Below are 21,135 nucleotides of genomic sequence, written 5' to 3'. Positions count from 1 at the left end.
CAAGAGCAAAATCAGGAAGAAAGAGGAGAAAGGTGGCTAGAAAGGCACCAGCCACCATGTACCTCTGAGCATCCACTGCAAGGTCCTGCTGGCCCATCTCGGTTATTTGACTCAGTATTTATTAGTGTTCAGAGACATCAAAAAGCTACTCCGGTTTTGATATAGCTGATAGTCTCTTCACCTCCAAAGACGTGGCTGGTATGATGTTCAGGATGACATACTGACAACTCAGCAAGCACGGCACTAACTCTGGTGTGCAAGACTAATTGTCTAATACCGGTAACAATAACATCTTCCATCAGCCTACACACCCTATAGATACAGTTCAGCTTCTGACTGACGATGTTTATTTGCATGGCCTGACAGTCAGCTGGAGTTCTCCTCCCTTCAAAAAGGAGCCCTGGACTCTTATTCAGCAATGATGAACTAGAAATCCCACCGTGAGGTTTGCTTTTTTACAGCATCATGACACTGTTAATTTGTGTTCGGTTTGTGACCTGCTAAAAGCTGTAGATCCTTATCAGTGGTACTAGTGCCTGTCTCATTGCCCGCCCTCTCACAGCACTGCAGTTCATTTCTTCAGTCAATGGGTAAAGACTTCCACTTATGCTCACTGAATGGTGGCCTATTTATTTCATTCCATTTATCTCTATTCATTGAGATCCTCTTGAATGCTAGCCCTGCCGTCTAAAATATTTGCAATCCTTCCCAGCACAGACTTATATGAAAATACAGCAGGCATCCTCTCTTGTTTATCAGCCAAGTCTTTATTCAATAGTAGCCAACACAAGACTGATGCCCGCACAACCCCACTTGATACGTGTGGCCAAGTTGATGGTGAACCGGTGATTGCTGTTCCCTAAGGATGGTTTTCTCAAGACCTATGTCCTGGCTTTCAGCAGTTTCCCCTGGACAATGTTGCACTAGTCTGCCTATGACCATGCCATGGGAGACTGCAAAAAGACACACTAAAGTCAAGATATATCACATCTCCGTTTTTTCCCTTTACCACAAAGCCACTTACACTGTCATTGAGGGAAATTAGACTCGTTTGACATGATCTGTTCTTGGCAAATCCACATTGGCAGTTACTTACCACTTCATGAACTTCTAGGCACTTTCCTAGAGCATGTACATTAGCAAAATGCAGATGATAGTGCAATTTGGCTGTATCTCAGTGGTAGTGAGTCAAGGGAGGCCTTCCAGCATCCTTCTGTTTTCCTGCATTTATCTTCTCCATCAATATCATCACTCAAAAAGGCCCTTTACTGCATCCCTCCTCTCTGTTTGAAGAGACAAAGTGGTTTGGCCAAAAATTGTAGTGTGATTCTTCGCTTCTCTTAGCTGAATGTGCTCACCCGCATGAGGGGCACTTGTACCGCTAAGGGCATCGCTATTCTGTGTGGAGAGACCTTCGTGTGTCACTGCTTCAGAAAAATTGCAGCCCACACTCTGATCCTTTACAACGTTAATAGGTTGATAGACAACTTTATTTCACTTCATGTAAGTTGGGATTGAACCAGCTGTGCAAACTCTTTCTGATGGCCCGGGGATACAGATGGGAATGAGGGAACATGAGGAGAAAGGACAGGGTAATAAAATGTTTAGGCACATGAATGTGACAGCAAAACAAGTGGGTAATGTTGTGCATCATTAACAGAGGTATTACAAATGCCTACGGAAGGCACATGAGAAGATAAAAATGGCCAGATCTGCATGCGAAATGCAGAAGTGCAGTGACTGCGCACAGCCATAACTCACACTTATATACCTCATGTTCACTTCTTTGCCTGTTCAAAAAGAGTTGGTGTCGTGGTTTAACCTGGCAGGCAGCCAAATACCACGCAGCCACTCGCTCACTCCCCCCTCGCCCTAGTGGGATGGGGAGAGAATCGGAAGAGTAAGAGTGACTAAAACTCATGGGTTGAGATAAAGACAGTTTAATAGAACAGAGAACAGAGAAGAATAATGATAATGATAGAATACACAAAATGAGTGACGCACAATGCAATTGCTCACCACCCGCGCTGACCGATAACCAAGTAGCGATTGGTACTTCCTGGATCACACCTACCCTTCATATACTGAGCATGATGTCACACGGTATGGAACACCCCGTTGGCCAGCTGGGCTAGCTGTGCCGATTATGCTCTCTCCCATCCTCTGCTTGGTAGCATGGGAGCTGTCCTTGACAGGATACTTAGCAACAACTGAAAATATCAGTGTGTTATCAACATTCTTCTCATACTAAATCCAAAGCACAGCACTAGGAAGAAATTTAACTCTACCCCAGCCAAAACCAGGACAGTTGGCCCCAAATGTCTGGCCTTTATCTTTCTGAAGAGAAAGAAACATCTCCGTTTGAACCCTTCTGGTCTTGTGTTTTAACTGTAAGAGCAGACAAACCAAAGTGGGTCTGGAGATGCTTGATCTGCCTTCTTCATTAAACAGAGTTCTGATCCCAACAGCATAAATGCCAACATGTCAATGGCAGATTATATTTATGCTGCAACTAGTCAGTGAAAGGCCATGGGCACAACTTGCAGGGTTGTGAGCTTCTCAGACATGCCTCATGTCTTCTTCCAACTGACCACAGCACCAGAGCCACTGTGGGTACCAGCACACCAACAAGAATAAAACAGCATTGCCTCCTCCCCGCTGTCATTCCCCTTTCTAAAACGTAGTCTTGAAAGAGGTCGTTTAAATGTGATCCTACTCCCTTAAATGAATATTCTGTCTCTTTTTTTTGTCATGCTACCTGCTTTCAACTTCTTCCCATCATTAAGCCATTTGCGTGAAATACTAAACTGATTAATGTGGCATTTTCCACTAAACTGTTTCAGGAAATGCTGCACCTTACCAGTGGGATGCGTTTGAATAATGTAATCTCCTTAGTATAATTAAAACTAAGTTCTGAAGTTAGTACCTTTTTTCCCTGGAGACACTCATCAAAATGTCAAGTGTTCCTTCTAGTGGAACTGCAATCCTGTAGTACAAACAAATATATTTATCCACTGTTCCTTGCAAGCAGGAGACCTTTGCCTCTCTTCTTTGTCACTTCATTTTTTAACATGAGTAAATAGTGCATGAAATAATAAACAGTCTCTATGCACAGAATGACAGAGTGTTTAAAAAAGCTTGAAGAAAAGAAATGAGGTACCATAGGTAACAATATTAAGAAGTCTTTGTTTTGTTTTACTGATGATTCCTTTCAAGTGTGACTCTTAAAATGAAGTTTAAATGCTTATTTACAAATGAACAAATTACGAAACAAAACATTTGCTTCCCCTAGACTTCTCAGGGCACTTCTTTTGCCTTAGAGAAAAAGAGGGCTGGGGTGCCACCACCTGGAGAGCTGCAGCAATATTGTTCGCAGGTTTCAAGTTTCTGAGAGTTGCTGGGATTCCACAGATTTACAGCTGATTCTTGGGCAAAACTCCAGTTAAAAGGGTGGAAAATCAGTTCAAATTATGTTTGAGAAACTCCACAGGTAGAAAGATACATTTTAAAAATTGATCACATTCACCCCCAAAAATCCTATCTCCTCTCTCACATTGCTGAGATGCTCTGAAAGTGAGGACTGGCTTGTTGCTGTAACCCACAGCTCTGAGCCACATGACTATAATAACCTGTCCTGAAATGAGAAAGTACCAGGTACAACATAAGTTCACAATCACATTACTTTGCACAGTCTGCCAGATTTTACAGAACCTATTTGAGATTGTTTGTACTTTTTTTATTTGCTTTTTTTAATTTAAATGAAAACCCAGGTAGAAGTTATGGTATACATTTAGGAAACTGAATAAATTCCAGCTAAAACCCACATTGTATATGTAGCACTGGCTTCTCTCCAGCTTTTTATTATTATTTATAAGTGCTCTTCTTATTGAAGTTGAATGTAGAGTACAGTACTCTGTTAGCTAGAGATAAAGATAGGACAGTTAAATATCTGTTGTTAATTAGCTTCCTCCTCCTAAACTGTCATATGTAAGTCATTGACGTTATTATAGGAAACAGTGTATGCTTGTGCAATAAGCACAAGAAGATCAAAGCTTAATATTCTCCTATCTAACTTAGGCCACCTGGGAGGTAGGCATCTAGTCTAAGCTGGTCAGGTAAGATCCCTCCATGATCACTGGGGGCAGAGACACTCTGCTGGGGTCCTTCCCTCTGCAACAATTTTCTAAACAAACTACCTTCAGGAAAAGCCCATCTGTCCCCACCAACCCTAGAGACAGCCTGGACATCCAGCTCACAGTAGATACCTCAAATTGTAGGTGGCCAAAGGCCTGGGAAGTTGTACCTCACCCTGTTTCTAACATTGTAAAAGGACTCATCTAAGCCTAGTGGAAGTAATATCTGTCTTATACGTTGTTTAACAGAAACTAAATGAATGAGCGCTATCAGATATATCTTTGGAGGAAAACAGTTCTCCAGTAAAATCCATAAACATGTTGCCTTTATCCCTAGTGGTGGCATTTACATATGCATGTATTAGCCACAATGATTCTGCACTTACTACTGCTAATCCTCCTTTTTATCACTTCACTTACAACACTCCTGTTATAAGATCACCAGATACTGGGGGAATGAATGTCTGAAAACACTGGTTAGCTTAAAGCATAACATAATTTCATTAGTGTCTTCTAAGGACACTTGACGTTTAAACAGTCCCATTTCCTAGTTTACAAACATTTCAAACCTATCACATCAATGCCATACAAGGTTAATTGCTCTTATTAATCCACTAACGGAAACCTATTGCTTTTGTATATAATAGAAAACCACAATAAACTTATTTCTTTCATTTATTGGCCTATTATATCAAGTGCGCATAGTCTTCATCTGTCAAGAAAATTTTAAGCTGAGTCTCCTTAAACCCTAAATGCTCTTACTTTGTATATGTTCATTATCTGTTAAGACTAAAACCCACAGCATTCAGCAGGTCCACATGCACAGGCAGGCAGACAGACAGCAACACAGCCACCCAGTCATCCCAAGGCTGCCTTTGGGAGACTGTGCCACCAACATACACGAGCTTTCTGTCTTCCGGGAAAGCCAAAATTGTCAAGCATCAGTTTGCTGGACCTTTACCCTTTCTCTAGATAGAAAATAAATGTCTATGTTTTTAACTGTTCAGACAATCTTGAGGGTGTCAGTCACCATATTGTGAACCATTATGGTGTCAAAGTGTCTGTAGATGGGATGATTCTGAGGGGTGAGTTACATGGTTATGTCTGAATTCAGAACTACCATGAAACATCCCCAAAAGTGGAACATGGTCATCCGCAGTGATGAGCTGTTACAAGAGCACCTGGTGTGCTTCTGGCCTGGACCAGCCCGCATCCTCCTAAAGGGCTCCTGGGCAGGTTCAGGAGTCCCCGCAGCCACCCTGCTGAGCCCCTCGACTGCTTGTGCCCACCCACACCTGAGCCAGCCCAGAGAGCCAGCCCTGGCTTGGGCATCACTGTCCCACACCTCTTCCCACCCAGAGTGTAGGGGGTGGCCAGGCTGGCGTGGTCCTTCAGGACCAGCCAAGCCAACCTGCCACCATGGGCAGATCACGAGAGAACAGCACAAGTGGGGTAGTCCACTGAAATACAGACAAATACAGAAGGTGAGGCTCTTAATAGTGATTCCTTTCATTACCCTGCTTCATCAGATGAGTAATTTAATCTTTTGATAGCATTTTCTTTAGCTGCAGAATGAGGATTACAGTATGTCATACTTACACAGCTTATGTGGAGAGCTGAGATGATTAAATAGTGGACATTTGTAAAGGTATGGTATGGAAATGATTAATCTGAATTCTTGGGTAAGGAACTAAGCAGAACATTTTCCTCTTTTTGTCTTTCAGCAGTTCGGCAATAGTTGCCAGGAACACTAATCTGTAGTAGGAAGGTTGAAAATCTCTTGTCCCCTTTTAATATAAAATGTGTCTTAAGTTTAGAAAAGCCCAAAATAATGACGACACTGTCACTCCAAATTCATAAGGATGTCACTGAATGTGGTGATTTATCTGTGATAGAAAATAGCCATTTGCAGTGAGTAGGAATGGAAATATCAATCACCTGCAATAGTTACATTGCTTTCTCCAGCAGAAGAAACCTGCTTGTTTAAGATATGTCTACCATACTAATGTGAATGAATCTCATCCTTGGGTCTGTGGTGGAGTTTCTAACAGCTGATCCTGCCTATTTTTTTACAGGGCTGTACGCAAGCTATTAGACTTCTCAGTAGGTCACACGTACAGGCTCACAGTATGTGAAAAAAAAAAATTGCTCAAATTGCAAAACATAATACCAAAAGATCAAGACAGAGAAAAGACATACCAAAATAAACTAATCATGATTAATTTAATAAATGGACAGTGTATAAAGTACTCTTGAATGCTTTTAGAGCTATTACTAATATATATTTATAATCACTTAAATTACAATACAGAATGAGGAATAATATAGAAGTAGGAGTTATAATGTAAAAATGTTGAAGGTAAAAATTATTGCTGCAGGTGGTGTGGCCAATATACCTTTAGTTTTTGTGTTGTAATCAATAAGTATGATATGATAAAGTTCCTCAGAAAGGACATGGAGGAAGAGCTAGTCTTCACCTTTTCGTTTTGAGGGAAAGAAAAAAAGAGTTATGAAAATTTTTATTAGGAGCACTGAAATATATTTCCCCTAGAATCAGGTAAGTGCTTATTCAGCATTATGCAAAATTAATTTTTCATATTTAAAATGATGCTTAGCTTTCACCTGTTGGTTTTGTTTTGTTTTTTCTTACTGGTATTATTCATTTTTAAGCTTTTAATTTCCTGAGGCTAATTAATGGCCAATTTGCACAAGCCTGCTGGAATGAGCCATGCTGGGGAGCAGCAGGAGTGATGGCAGTGCTCTTGCAGCTGGGAAAGAGGAACGTCACAACAGACATAATCCCACTCATGGACAGACCAGGGAGCTGGATTATCACAAAATCTGTACTGGCCAGTTAGGGAGTCACTTTTTATAGACCTTTCTTCACCACTTTGGCACTCAGCAGCTGATGTATGTTTTGGAGGATGAGTATTTATATCTCATCCAGTTTTGAAACTTCTCTAATGCAGCAATAGATGCTCCCATCTAAGGAAATACTGAATACTTCTTAAGTATCATATTACTCTCTTCACTGCAGTGGATGTCTGTGTTAAACTAGGGTCTTTTAAACTGGAGAGAGGGAAGCAGAAACGTTTACCTCAAAAAATTCACACATATAATATGAAACAGCATTGTACTTTTTTGGCATTTTGTGCCCTTGTTTCCTATCCTGACTGCTTTGAAAAGATGTTTCCTTTCACATCGCAGCAACGTCTGCCATGTTGTTTCCTCCACCCCAAAACATCCCCCTTGGCTTAGAGCTGAGCATGGATGAGGAGTTCAGTATCCTCCATCCAGAGGACGCTAACTCGGACTGGTCGAATCCCTCTCCCCGTCACGGCACCCACACATTGCTCGGTCTGCCCGGACCTCCTCACGCTCTCCTCCCCACCCTCAGCTGCTCTCCCTCACTCTGAGTCACCCATACAATTAGACTTTCACCTGTGCTTAATCATTGCTCAAAGTCCTTTAATTTGCACTGCCAGGCACGGATTTACCTGGGCATAGCCAACGCCAGGCAGCCGGGCTCCTGCACCAGGCGCAGGCAGGGCTGCTTGCCTGCCTCTGAGTCGGCATTTGCCATTACATGCATGCGACAGTCTCCCTGTACTGCCTTGCCCTCCCCAGGGAAGCCTGCAGCCTTCCCGTGGTATTAGGTTCTGCCTAAGGCTGGTGGTACAGCCTTGGTTTGTCCCAGAAAAATTTTTCTTTTGAAGTCCCATATGGTATAAATCAGTGCTTAGGTACTGCGTGGAAGAACAGCATGAAAAAATCCCCAAGTTAGCATTGAATTTGACCTATTGTTTTTTACACATGACCTATTGGAGACTCAAAGCTTAAATCTACTACTTCACTAAAGTTAACATCTGCAGCCTGTAAAAGTGCTCATTTATTATAGTACTGCCCATGAGTGTTTAGACTATTGACATTTTAAAATATTTTTTAATTTATTTTAGGAAAAATAACTCTGAATTTGAGAAATGAACCTCTGAAAATGAAATTAATTTTGCATGAATGTATTCACATAAAAAATGTCTTTGGCTTTAATGAAATTAGTTTAATAAGGGCATGTACGATTAGGTCATATATCGAGAAAAGACAGCTGAATTACTTAATTGGCCACTAAAACTCAACAAATTGTAAGTATGATCCTGAAAAACTTGATTTCCCACCGTGTTGTTTCTTTGAGATACAGCTAAAGAAAGGCTTTCAACTGTCTATAAAGCTAGTCTTCCAAATGTGGAATTTAGCTGTGAAAAATGGCTTTTCCTAAAAGGAATATGGAAGAGTTTCTGAAAGTTGAAATAAGTACCTCTCCCAGCTCCAAGTAATAGAATACCACAACCAAGCACATGTTTGCTTGAGAGCTTAACGACAGTCATCTCATTCCAAATATAAAGCCGAAGCAAGAGAGGTCTGACACATGCTTTGACACCAGGTCTGTACAAAGCGACTCAAACAGCTCGAAATACACCCATTTCCACTCATGGGTATTTTCACTGGTTTGTCGTGGCTGTGCACCAGCATAATCAAAAATAGATCTTAGCCCCATAAAGTCTATTTTGATTGCAAGTGCCATCCTGTAAGAGGAAACAACTTGATGTGCCTTTTGAACCGAATCTTTTGCTCTAGTTATGAAAAGATTATCAAATCTTGAGTTTAATTGGTATCATTCAATCTCCCTACGGCCCTATAACTCATTGGCTTAGAATATACTAACTGGGGAAAAAAATGACCAAAAGGGCTTATACAACTAAAGCCCTGGAAAATTTATTTAAAGGAGCACAAGAGAAAAACTGCTTAACTTACCAAGCTTGGACTTGCAGGATTGGCACTATAATACTATTAATAGAGTTGAAAACAAGACATACAGGTGAATTCTGACATAGGGGCTATTTTTAGCCTGGGCCAGATAATGCCGTCTTCCTTCTCGCAAAGAGGGGCCTACAGCGTGGGTGATATGACAAACCAGACAGCAGTCCGGTCTGCTCATCTGATGCCAGCCCTCATTCGGTACCCACCCAGTCCCTGAGGGTGGGTGTGGGGCATGCTTCCAGGCACTCACACACACACACAGAGCTAGAGACTGCCTCCCTGCCAGCATCCCTAGCACTGTGTGCATCATCACAACCCATCACATGCTGCACAATTTTGCTGATGTTGGTGAGAAATCCTGTCACCAGGACAGAGCACTCAGGACCTCAAGAATCCATCTTGAAACCATCACTACGGACGTTAGGGCTTCTGTGAGGGAAGAACGTGCTTGGGACTAGCTGTATTTCCACTGCCCAGTGGCAAAGTGCATGATTTCTGAGCCTACTTGGCACAAGCATCTTCCCTCTAGATGGGTCTGCTCAAACCTATGTGCTTTCCCACTGTACGTCCTGCCTCTGTGGTCCTTCTTCTGTAGAATGGCAAGACCCATGGTGAGAGAAATAGTAACGCCAAGGCCCCAGTAAGGTCTTGAGGGGCAAGAGTTCACAGACAATTCTGACAAGACAAATTTATTAATCCCTTCAGGAACATTACAAAACTGACCATTTGTGGCCTACACCAAGAGACAAGCAATAAAGAAACCTTATGGCAACATGCACATTACAAGCCATCACGGTAAAGTAACAGCAACAAGATAAGGCCAGAAGAGGCCAATGCCATCCCCTTAGGAATCTAGGAAATAAATGTTTTCTAGGTCAATAAACCCCACCACCTTTCCCTGAGGAGTCCAGGATATAAAATGAAATGTTTTCAGGGCTAGGAGAGGCTGCATATTGTCTACTATGGCAGAACAAGTCAATAACATGAACTTATGTGAGCAGTGTCAATTTGCCTTTAATAGGTCAGAGAAAATCAAACAAAGGCTCCTCACCTTTACCCGAGACCAAACAAATCAAATAGAGGGCTCTTAGCCCTTGTTTAAATCCAAAGAAATCAAACAGAACAGGTTTCCAGCCTTTTTCAGTTTGCAGATCCCTCTACAAGTTTCCCACAGCTCTGTATAGCAATGTAAGATGCCTGGCAATAGCACTGCTTCTCTTAGTTACCTATCAAAGACAAACAGAAGTTACCCAGGGACCATGGACTTTCATCATTGACAGGTCTCACCCCTGTCCAAGTCCAGAGAAATCAAACAGAGGAGTCTCTAGGCCTGGATTCTCCTCTAACTTTTTCTAGCAGATGTAGCTGGCACAAAATTTGCCTTTTCCAGGGTCCTAGGCAGGGATGGAGCAAGGCTCAGTGGGCTGATGTGATGTTGGGCAAGGTTCACCCTCCCTGGTGGTGTGCTGTCGGCCAGTTCCCTCTGCCCTGGATGTCAGAGGTGCCCACATCCCATCAGAAAAACCCCTGTGTCTGAGGAGGGTTGATTCCCTCCTTAAGATTCTTCATCTTAAAGTGAATATCCTCATGCTTCTTTAGTCTCTTCTTGCCCTGGTCAGCCATTGCTGCTAGCCACAACCCCTAAGTTTCTACACCATGGCACCTGATCAAGTGGCTAACCCCCAAGTGTGCTTCTGCACGGAACCCCTCAAGAGGCGAACTAACACGCCGGCCTCCCATAACTGAAGGAGCTCCCCCTGCGCCAGGCAGGGCCATGGAATTTCCCTCCGATGAGAAGACTGTTCTGTACAACAGTAAGGTTTTGAGCCCTGAAGGGTGGTCAGTATAGGGGTATATGGGAGAGGGGAGGAGGCTCGAAAGCCAGGCCCCTGCTACACCCAGGTTTCCTCACTGAGGAAGTCAGTTGGCTTACACTGGATGAGCTAAAATTGCAGACATGTAAAACAATCAGTGATTATGGACTAGAGCAAGCAAAGATACGTTAATTGAAGATGTTGACTAAAACTGTGACCTCCTCCAAGCGCAGCTCTGCATGCCAGACATAGCAACAGGAGCATTTCCCAAGAACCAAGAGGGCTATTTCACAGTTGAGCATTGAAGCAGGTCTGTCACAGCCTCTGAGTGCCCAGCCGTGGATCCCTGGGTCAGGCATAGAAAAGCCTGACCAGTATTTATTCTCCTGTTTAGAAGGAAATAAATTGTTTCATTTTTCTTAAGGAGATCTGCCACTGTAAATGGGGTATTACCATGCTACTCCTAAACAGGCGTGACAGAGAAGAAAGGAGTGGCCTTCTTGGTCATTCTCAAAAGAGACATGTCACTGAGGGAAGGATGGGTTCTCCAAGCAGGAGCAATTCACAAACAGTGGAGTTGCTTTTAAGTATCCATCAGTGATCTACCTTCTTTGTCACTCAATTGTACCATTCACTGTAATTCACAGATGATTTTTTTCCCCAGCAGCATTAGAGATTTAAAACACTAGGGCTTCTTTTCAAAGCAAAGGAATACATTCAGATGATGTGATACATGTTATTAAAAAGTTTAAATCAAAAGAGAACCGTACATTTTATTTTAAAGTGTATGACTTGGAGAAATTTCATTCTAGTAGGTGATTTTATTTGACTTTTTGTCCCATACAGAATGAATATATTTTGGAAATGTCTGCAGTTCCCACAAAATACAGACATTACAGTGTCAGTCTCTCTGGTCCCAGAGCTGCTGTGGTCTCTGCTCACCATGAGATGGGAGTAGAGAGTCCCTGAGTCTGGGATACTTATGTACTGAATGCTTAAATGCAAACAAGACTTTTTCTAAATCTCTCTAATCTTTCTCTGATGAATATGAGCAATAAAAATTCTAGCTCTCCCTATCCAGACTTACAGATATTTTCTTCATGTTAAGCAAAGAACATGCCTTAGGAATGAACCTGCTCCTGTGTATCTTATTTAAGCAATATCCCATTAAACCGGTTCAGTTGATAAGTGCAGAGTGATAAGTCTAACATTAAGTGACACTCAAATCAAATAATTTTGTTGTAATCACCAGCTCTTTTGAATTAATACTTTGTCAGTGTTTTTCTGCTGGAAAGGTCTTTGCTTTTTTAATTTTAAAATCTTTGCTTAAATCAAAGGACAAATTAATCCAGGATTTTTAGTCAGCAGCAGTCACCACTACAGGTCCCATTAAAACAGCTTAAAAAGCAACAGAGAACAACAACAGGGGTGAGAGTTGTGTTAACAGCTAAATTATTCATGTTTCCTTGTGAGAAGGAATACAAACTTAGTAACAGAGTCAGTTATTTCTTGGAAGTAGGATTGTCCAAAACGCGTTAGCCTGAACGTATCACTGAAAACTGCTGCAGGAGTGATGGTCTCCTTCACAAGCTAATTTTACAGAAGTGGTTATCAGTTTGAACTAACCAAGCTACCTATACCTGGACCCAAGTAGAGCAGAAAGTCTTAGGTTCTAGATTTTGCTGTTTTCAAATCAGTGATTTCCAATCTCTCTCAAGCTACGGAGCACTGCCAACATTCAACATTTCTCAGGGAGCTTCAAGATATTGACAGGAGTCTGCTGAACTTGAAAACTGAACTTCGGTTGTAGACCATTTTCTATGGCCTTCTGCCTCTCACCCCGCAGCCACCACTCTGAGCCCTTGGTATCTGTTGTAAAAGTGGCAGAGAGGAGAGAACTGTTGGTTTTCTGTCAAGCTAGCCAAGATGACATCTGTCTCTATAAGGGTTCACAAATGAACAAAGAGTGAAGCTAAACAATAAAAAGGCATTCTTGCAGATGTATGAAAGGCTAATGTATGCCGGCTGAGACTGAAGTCCTGATAAGCTGAGGTAACATTTTCTGAAAAAATTCTTGCTCACGTTAATTCACATACATCTGGGACTCATCTCAGCAAGAGTAGCCGAACATTTCACTTATTTAAAAAAATGAGTTTAATTACAAGAATATTGATATGGATCTATATTTGCCCCCGTGAGTGCACAAGGAAATGATGGGCACTTTTAAAAGCAATGAAGAGGAAACTAGGCTTGCAGGATTTCCCTGTTAGTCACATATCTGTTTTTACCAATCCTATGATGTTTCCAGGTGTTTGGCTGAGTCGTTTGCTTGGCCATACAGATGCCTAACACATGTCAAGCGACCTGATTACGCTTCTTTAAGGAATCCTGCCTGCAGAGCCTCGGCTGCAGCTCTTCATGCCCTGCTGCTGCTGCTACGTGGGATTACAGACAGCTCTTTATTATCCGTGACTCACGTCATGATGGGCTAATTGTACAAACGCAGCCAGTGTATTGTGCGGCGCACGTGGATCCAGCTCAACACTCCTTTGTTCTGTGCTCACTGGCAGGGCTGTTGTCCCATCTCTTGGGTGGTCAGCGTTGCATACAAATACCTTGCTTTTTGCCACAAACTCTGCAGTTGAATTGCTAAACATGAGGGCTAAAATCCCAGTTCCCTACAAGTTAATGGGAGTTTTGTTACCGCTTTCAATGGGGTCAGGTGCTTGTGCACTGCTGGATGCTTGTTCCCTGTCAGGCAATAGTAGATTTATAAATGTTGCTGTTTGTCAGTTGTCGTTTTCTGGAAGTATCAGTCTTTGTATTTGTGTAACTGTTATTATCACCTTAAGCATCATATCTCCATTTCAGAGACTTGCAGGCTGGTCACTGAGAATTCAGAGCATTTGAGAGAACAGGAATGGATTTTTACAAGCAGCAGAGCACCTGAGGGGCTTGGGAGGGGAAACACAGCCAGAGGGAACAGGAACAGACTTGATTGATTAATGGGTAATGTGCTTTGCCCACTGCCTGGTGGCCTTTAACAGAGTCCCTGGAGTCACAGACAGACCCTGGAGTAAGTTATTTTTTAAAAAGGCACCATTTATTTTCAGTAAAGCCATAAAGAGTTGCTGTAGGGCCTCAGGGTCCCTCTTTCCCAATGACGGTAGTGATGCTGTCCAATAAAAGTGGGCAAGTAGAGCACTTAAGAGAAATTTTAGGTCCCTTTTTAAGAAATTATTATATGCCTGTAGCCCTGCAGGCGTGCACACATCTCTAACTCCTCTTCTTTATTCCCCACGCTACGTGTGTTTGCATAGAGACATTTAAGTTGGGCCCCCAAAAGAAGCTGCCTTTCTCACTGGAGTTCCTTTGTGCTGCTCTTCAGGCGCTCTCCTGCTGGCCTGTGATCCTTCCCGGGGCTCTGGGCATCTATTGCTGGCCCTGGCATCAAACTGGTAGGTGTGGGATGGATTGAGGTTCCCCTCCCCCAGCAACTTTAGTTTAAAGCCCTCTTCACCGACTTGGCAAGCCTATGCCCAAAGATGCTCTTCCCCTTCTCTGACAGACGGACCCCATCAGCCCCCAGTAGACCAGGTTTCTCAAAGCGAGTCCCATGGTCTAAATAGCCAAACCCCCGGCTGTGGCACCAGTTCCGTAACCATTTGTTGATTTGCCAGATTCGACTGGCCCTTTCAAACCCCTTCCCTTTGACTGGCAGGATTGATGAAAAACTACCTGCGCTCCAGAATCCCTTACCACTGCTCCCAGGGCTCTGTAATCCTTTTTGGTAGTCTTCAGACTGCTCCTGGCTGTATCGCTGGTGCCCACGTGAAACAGCAGCAGCAGATAACAGTCAGTGGACTGTACGAGGCTTGGTAGCCTCTGGGTGACATCCCTGATAGGAGCCTCGGCAAGCAGCACACCTCTCTAGAGAGTGCGTCCAGTCGACAAATGGGTGCCTCCGTACCTCTCAGAAGAGAGGCACCTACTGAGGCATAACCTGACAGGCAGAGCTTTCCTCCCAGCCCAAAGTCGGTTAGAGAGAAGACTTCAGCTGACTACAGTGAGTGCTAAATCACAGGCAGGTGTGCTTAGGGTGTAGGACTTCACCTCTTCTGGCTAGGCGTGAATCTGGGAAGGGTAAGCTAGACACAGCCTTTCTTAATGACTGATTCTCTCCCAACCGACATAGAGAGCAACCTTGCAGCCTTACACTGCTACTGCCAACAGAGGGAATACAGCAATGAACGGGGAAGGAATGAGTTAAATCTTTTTTCCACATAGGGCTAAAAAGTGGTAAACTCTTAGCTTAATCATCTCTCTACCACAAAACCAGTCTGTCAGCCACAGTTTTGGAGTCCTTTTACCTTTGCGATAAAACAGCAGTTGTTTTTTTGGCATTTGCTAAAAAGATATTTCTACCCTCTACCCCCTCTTCACAAATTAAGTCTTCATTTACAGCAAAAAAGACTCTGACTGTGCCTGTGGTAATAAACTGGGTTTTCTGTACCATTAATGTCTCCTTCTAATATATTGCCTCAACTACCAGGTAACAGCTCAGGCCAGGAGAGGCAACAGTAATACTCTCATAGATTAAGCATCATAGATTTCGTCTTCATTCCCTTCTACTTATTCATGGTTGTGGAGTTTTTCCATATTAATCCCAAATCTGTACATGTTTTACTTTGAACTTTGTCAGAAAAAAAGACAGCACATCAGAAAAAGACAATAAAAGACATAAGCAAATAATGAGTTTCATTAAAAAATTTAAAAAAAGAGAACTGAGGCAAGCTGGAAATAAAACTGTGTGCTGGACCATGTTATTTAAAAAGTCCTAAGAGAGCAAAATCTGTTAATTTGGCAGTAAATCTCAGTGAATCTGAATAGTAAATAAGCTTTAGATAACACTAATTACGAAGATGCTTCGAATACTACTGCTGCAGCTGCCAAAACACCTTCTATAGCTCTATTCTGTAACATTTTTATCAAGCGTTTGAAATGAATAGCATCATTTCAACAGGCTGACTTCAATGTTCATGTGGCTATATTTAAACAGATTTTGTCAAGCTTCATTTTTGTAGAAAGTCAAGAATACTACAGACTTCTAAGTGAAAAAATGGAATGCATAACAAAAGTCATAATCACAGTACAAAATAAAGACGTTTTTATTAAAAGTTACTTGGTCAACAAAGATCCACTGAGATATGAGCACACAGGCATATTTTTGTAATTCTTGGCCTAAAGAATATCTGCCAGGTTAAAATATTCTACCTGAATGCATGTGAAATAGAAAGGTCATTGCAAAAATCCATCTGGGCAAGTGGGGGCAATTCCAGCTGTGGGATGCGCAGGTTCACGGTGCACTGAGTGAAGAACCAGCTGGATGGCAGAGCTCAAAGGGTTGTAGTGAATGGTTGGCGACTGGTCACCAGCAGTGCTCCTCAGGGCTCAATTCTAGGGGCAGTTCTGTTCAATATATTTATCAACGATCTGGATGCAGGAATTGAATGCACCATTAGCAAGTTTGCTGATGATACTGAACTGGGAGGTGCTGTTGACTCTCTTGAGGGACAACAGGCCTTGCAGAGGGATCTAGATAGATTGGAGCACTGGGAAATAATTAATGGGATGAAATTTAACAAGTCGAAATGCCAGTTTCTCCACCTGGGACGCAGTAATGCCAGGCACAAGTATAAACTGGGAGAGGAGTGGCTGGGGAGCAGCCCTGCAGAAAGGGATCTGGGGGTGCTGGTCGACAGCAGGCTCAGTATGCGTCAGCAGCGTGCCCTGGCAGCCGAGAGGGCAAACCGCATCCTGGGGTGCATCAAACACAGCATAACCAGCTGGTCAGGAGAGATGATTGTCCTGCTTGATTATTCAGCGCTGGTGTGGCCTCACCTGCAGCACTGTGTGCAGTTCTGGGCCCCACAACTTAAGGAGGATGTGAAGGTCCTTGAATGCGTCCAGAGGAGGGCAACAAAGCTGGTGAAAGGGCTGGAAGACATGTCCTGTGAGGAGCGGCTGAGGACTTTGGGCTTGTCTAGTTTGGAGGGAAGGAGGCTGAGGGGCGACCTCATTGCTCTCTGCAGCTTCCTGAGGCGGGGAAGTGCACAGGGAGGTGCTGAGCTCTTCTCCCTGGGATCTAGTGATAGGATGTGTGGGAAAGATTCAAAGCTGCACCAGGGGAGGTTTAGACTGGACATTAGGAAGCATTTCTTTACCGAGAGCGTGGTCAAACCCTGGAACAGGCCTCCTAGAGAGGTGGTTGAGACCCCAAGCCTGTCAGTGTTTAAGAGGCATTTGGACAATGCCCTTAATAACATGCTTTAACTTGGTCAGCCCTGAATTGGTCAGGCAGTTGGACTAGATGACTGTTGTAGGTCCCTTCCAACTGAACGATTCTATTCTATTCTATTCTATTTTATTCTCCATCCATCCGGAGGTTAAATCACCTCTTTACGCAGCAAAGCATGCATGCAAATCTGTACTTAGAATATAATGCTCTCTTGTTATACCAAATACTAACATCTGTGATTTCTTCCAGTATTCTTTTTCTTGCCATGTACCAGAAATCACATGTATCAAGAACGATGAAAGTGAATTCCAAGTTCTTCCTGTCTCAACAGTATTTCAGGAGCTACAGGGAGGTCCTACTTCCTTTGTGCATAAGGTTTGAAGGTTTTAGAGTTGATATTTTTAAATAATAAAATAGCATTTCCAAAGTTGAAAGTGATATAGTAGCATTTTTCAAAAAACAAACGAATTATCAAAAGTTATGCATTACTGACACTAATCTGCCACTGTAATTTCTTTCACTAAGCAGTTACTTGCATTGAAACGCATTGGAATAATTCAGTGGCCTCTACCATTTACTGCATGGAATCCTGCCATGGTCTAAAGAGAACACTCTCACTCTAAAAAGCTGCAGAATAATAGCAGCACATCCAAAAGAGTCTCTCTTTCTCCAAAGACTCATCCATGGGTGTTTCAAAATCTATGGACTGACATTGTGTAAATCCTAATTAGCTTTGACAAGGGTAACTGTTCGTATTTTTTTCATATCCTACAAAAAGATTGAGTTTTGACTAATATAGGCCTGTTGTACCATAGGAAAAACAACTCAACCACAGTGATGTTTTTATTAGACTGATACTTGGTTTGGGTATTTTTTTCACTTGCTATGAAATTGCTGTGCCCATTGAGTTGTTATGTACAGAGCTTTAGAAAAGAGGGGATGAGGAAGCTTTCAAAGTGTTCTTCTTCCTCTGCTTCTGTAGGCTCCTTGCTCATTTTTCCTCATTTACTCTAAGCGAAGACAGTAATAATATCAAGCTTCTCAAAAACCTCTTTATCATACTTAAACAAAACAATTTCTAGAATGTAAATTCATGTTATATCGGGGAATTAGTTATTTAACCACAAGTTTTATTAATTATTATGAGACAGCTAACCAAGGGCAGGAAATGGAACTTTCCAGGCTTCGCTTTGAAGATTTTTCTCCCAATATTGTACAAAACAAATTAGCTTCATTCTAACAGAAACAGAAATAGACTCTTGACTATAGCAACCTCATTGTGCTGTGCTTTCAGGGAAGCTTGTCAGCAGCTGTCTGATCAACTCTGATCTTGCTTCCGACTGTAAACATCAAAGATGTTTTTGTGGCTTACCATAAAAATAAGCGTCAGACTCCAGCATGGGCTCTTTTTGGCTGTTGTCTTCTGGGGACAACAAATTGCAGAAATGCTGTCTGCAGAAGTGCTAGAAGAGATCCAAATGGTTTCTGCGGTTTCTCTTTACCCTGTTCCAACAACTCTTCTTCGCCTCTTTTGTTTCTCTTACCAAAGTTGCACCATTTAGTCTTTTACACGAGCAAATTTATCTCAAAATTTGTACAGTGGCTTTAGGGCCAAACTTGAAAAGTTTAATATTAGACACGTCAGCATCAGTCCACCTTTGTTTTTACACACATTAAACCAGATCTTCAACAGACCCGAACAATGCAATGGCTCTATGGGTTTTGTGTCAAATTCTGTATTCAGTTACACTGCTAATGTTCACAATGTCAATCCATCAAGATTACAGAGTAAGATTTGTGCTGATACTTTACACAACAAAACACCATTTTTAGAATTTCTGGAAGCTTCACAGCTTCCTTAAGTGTCTCTTTAGCAAAGAATAAATTTACTCTTGTGCTTGATTTAGGCAATAGTCCCAGTCCCTACTGTTGACATTCGATTCAGCCCTCAGAGAAGTCAATTAGAAACCTACTTTAGATACACTAGAATCATATCTCTGTTGAAAGGTGTATCTGCAAATAATTGTCTAGCATAGGACTTGCCCTCTCTCCAGGCACCATGAAGACATCAAGGCCCATTACCTATGTGCAGAACCTGTAGAACAATTGTCGTGGTTTAACCCCAGCCAGCAAATAAACACCACGCAGGCGCTCGCTCACCCCCCCGCTCCAGTGGGATGGGGGGAGAGAATCGGGAGCAGGAAAACTCGCAGGTTGAGATAAAAACAGTTTAATAGTGGAAATAAAACAAAATAGAACAGTAATGATAACGATAACAACAATATCAGAATATACAAAGCAGGCAATGCACAATGCAACTGCTCACCAACTGCTGACCGCGTGTCACGAACAGGGGCGAGCCCCTCCCCCCCCAGCCCTGGTTTTTATACTGAGCATGACGTCACATGGTATAGAATACCCCATTGGCCAGCTGGGTCAACCGCCCCGGCTATGCTCCCCCCCGACAGCTTCCCCCGCACTTGGCAGGGCATGGGAGGCCAAAAAAAAAGTCCCCGGTGCAAGCACCACCCAGCAACAACCAAAACATCATTGGGCCATCAACGTTCCTCTCCTACCAGACCCAAACCACAGCACCCCTGCAGATACTGGGAAGAAAGTTAACTCTGTCCCAGCCGGAATCAGGACAACAATACATAACTAAATATCATTAGGTTGCTCTCAAAGTAATAGAAAAGTTGTCAGCATCACAGAACATCAAAAGCTTTTTAAAAAGATTAATGGTATGTGTACTCCAAAGACCTGCTCCAAACATGTTAAAGGCCAGTAAAAAGGAATTTAAGAAGGGATTATGCTTTTTTTTTAATGTGCACTTATGTGTAATCAATTTATTATTGTGATATAATTGTCACTTGGATTAAGTAATCACATTCTGTTTTAAACAAATGAAATATTACGTATCACATATTTTTGTGCTAATTTGTTGAAAAAGTAGTGACTGGCACTTGTCTGGTATTTGGTGACTTGTGACAGTGACACACAGTGAATTTGCCAAGTTCATCTGTATTCTTATAAAACATTTTAAAATTAAGATCCATAAATAAATTACATAGATTTTAGCTACTAGTGAGCATAAAGATCTTTGAAATAGACAGAATTCACACATAAACTGGACAGACGAATCAGTGCTGGTTTCGGTGGATTAAAAATCAATACACCTTTTTGGTACAGTGATCACTTTAGATAAGATGATCTAGATACTCATGATGTCCCAAAAATATAGATGCTCTCAGGGATCCTGAGATGAATAAGTGTCTCCATGAAAAAGCTTGCATTAAGACCAATCTTGCACTGCAGTGATGGAGCAGCTTAAACATAGTCCCTACATCCCAGAGAGGATGGCTGTGATCCAGGCTCACTGCTAAGCCCCAGAGTAATGGGATGCTCTCCGGCGTGCCTGCCAGAAACACTGCTGGCGTAACCCCCTAGCCCAGGAGGCTCCCCGCTCAGCGTGCTGGCCTGAGCGGGATCCCTTGTGGTGACTTTCTGAGGTAGGCAGGAAAAATGGGTGGCTAGCACAGGATTCTAGGAGTCACTGTTGGGCCAAGACCCTCAAAGACTGACATGGCAACGACTAATTTCCAGGCACCAATAATTATGCCTTTTATACGCATACCATGCTTGTAGGGAAGTAAACAAAACGAAGCTTGTGCAGCCCATCATCAGGCAAAATAATACAGCAAAATGGAAAGGGAAGAAAGGAATCTTCTTCTGTATCCTTCATGGTATTTTTTTCCTAAGTTTCTTAATAGGTTTTGATGTTTCGAGTTCCAAAGTACTGCTGAAACTAGTACAATTACATTGTATGAAGCTACTGCAGTTACATTCATTATTTCTGGTTATCAAAAAGAATAACTTTAATCACAACACATGTACTGAGTGTTGAGGAAAAATCTAGGGCACAAGAATATTCAGAGTAAGTTCAAGCTACGCGGCAATGACAGTTTCTTCTTCATCTATGAAAGAGGATTTCTTTTCATGTATCGCAGATGATACCATACTGTTCAGCTTTAAAATTCAACGGCTTTTTCCTCTCGAAAAAGAATAAAACTCTCAA

This window comes from Calonectris borealis, chromosome Z (assembly GCF_964195595.1).
Source record: "Calonectris borealis chromosome Z, bCalBor7.hap1.2, whole genome shotgun sequence".
NCBI classification, from domain to species: domain Eukaryota; kingdom Metazoa; phylum Chordata; class Aves; order Procellariiformes; family Procellariidae; genus Calonectris; species Calonectris borealis.
Note: the sequence above shows the minus strand (reverse complement) of the source record.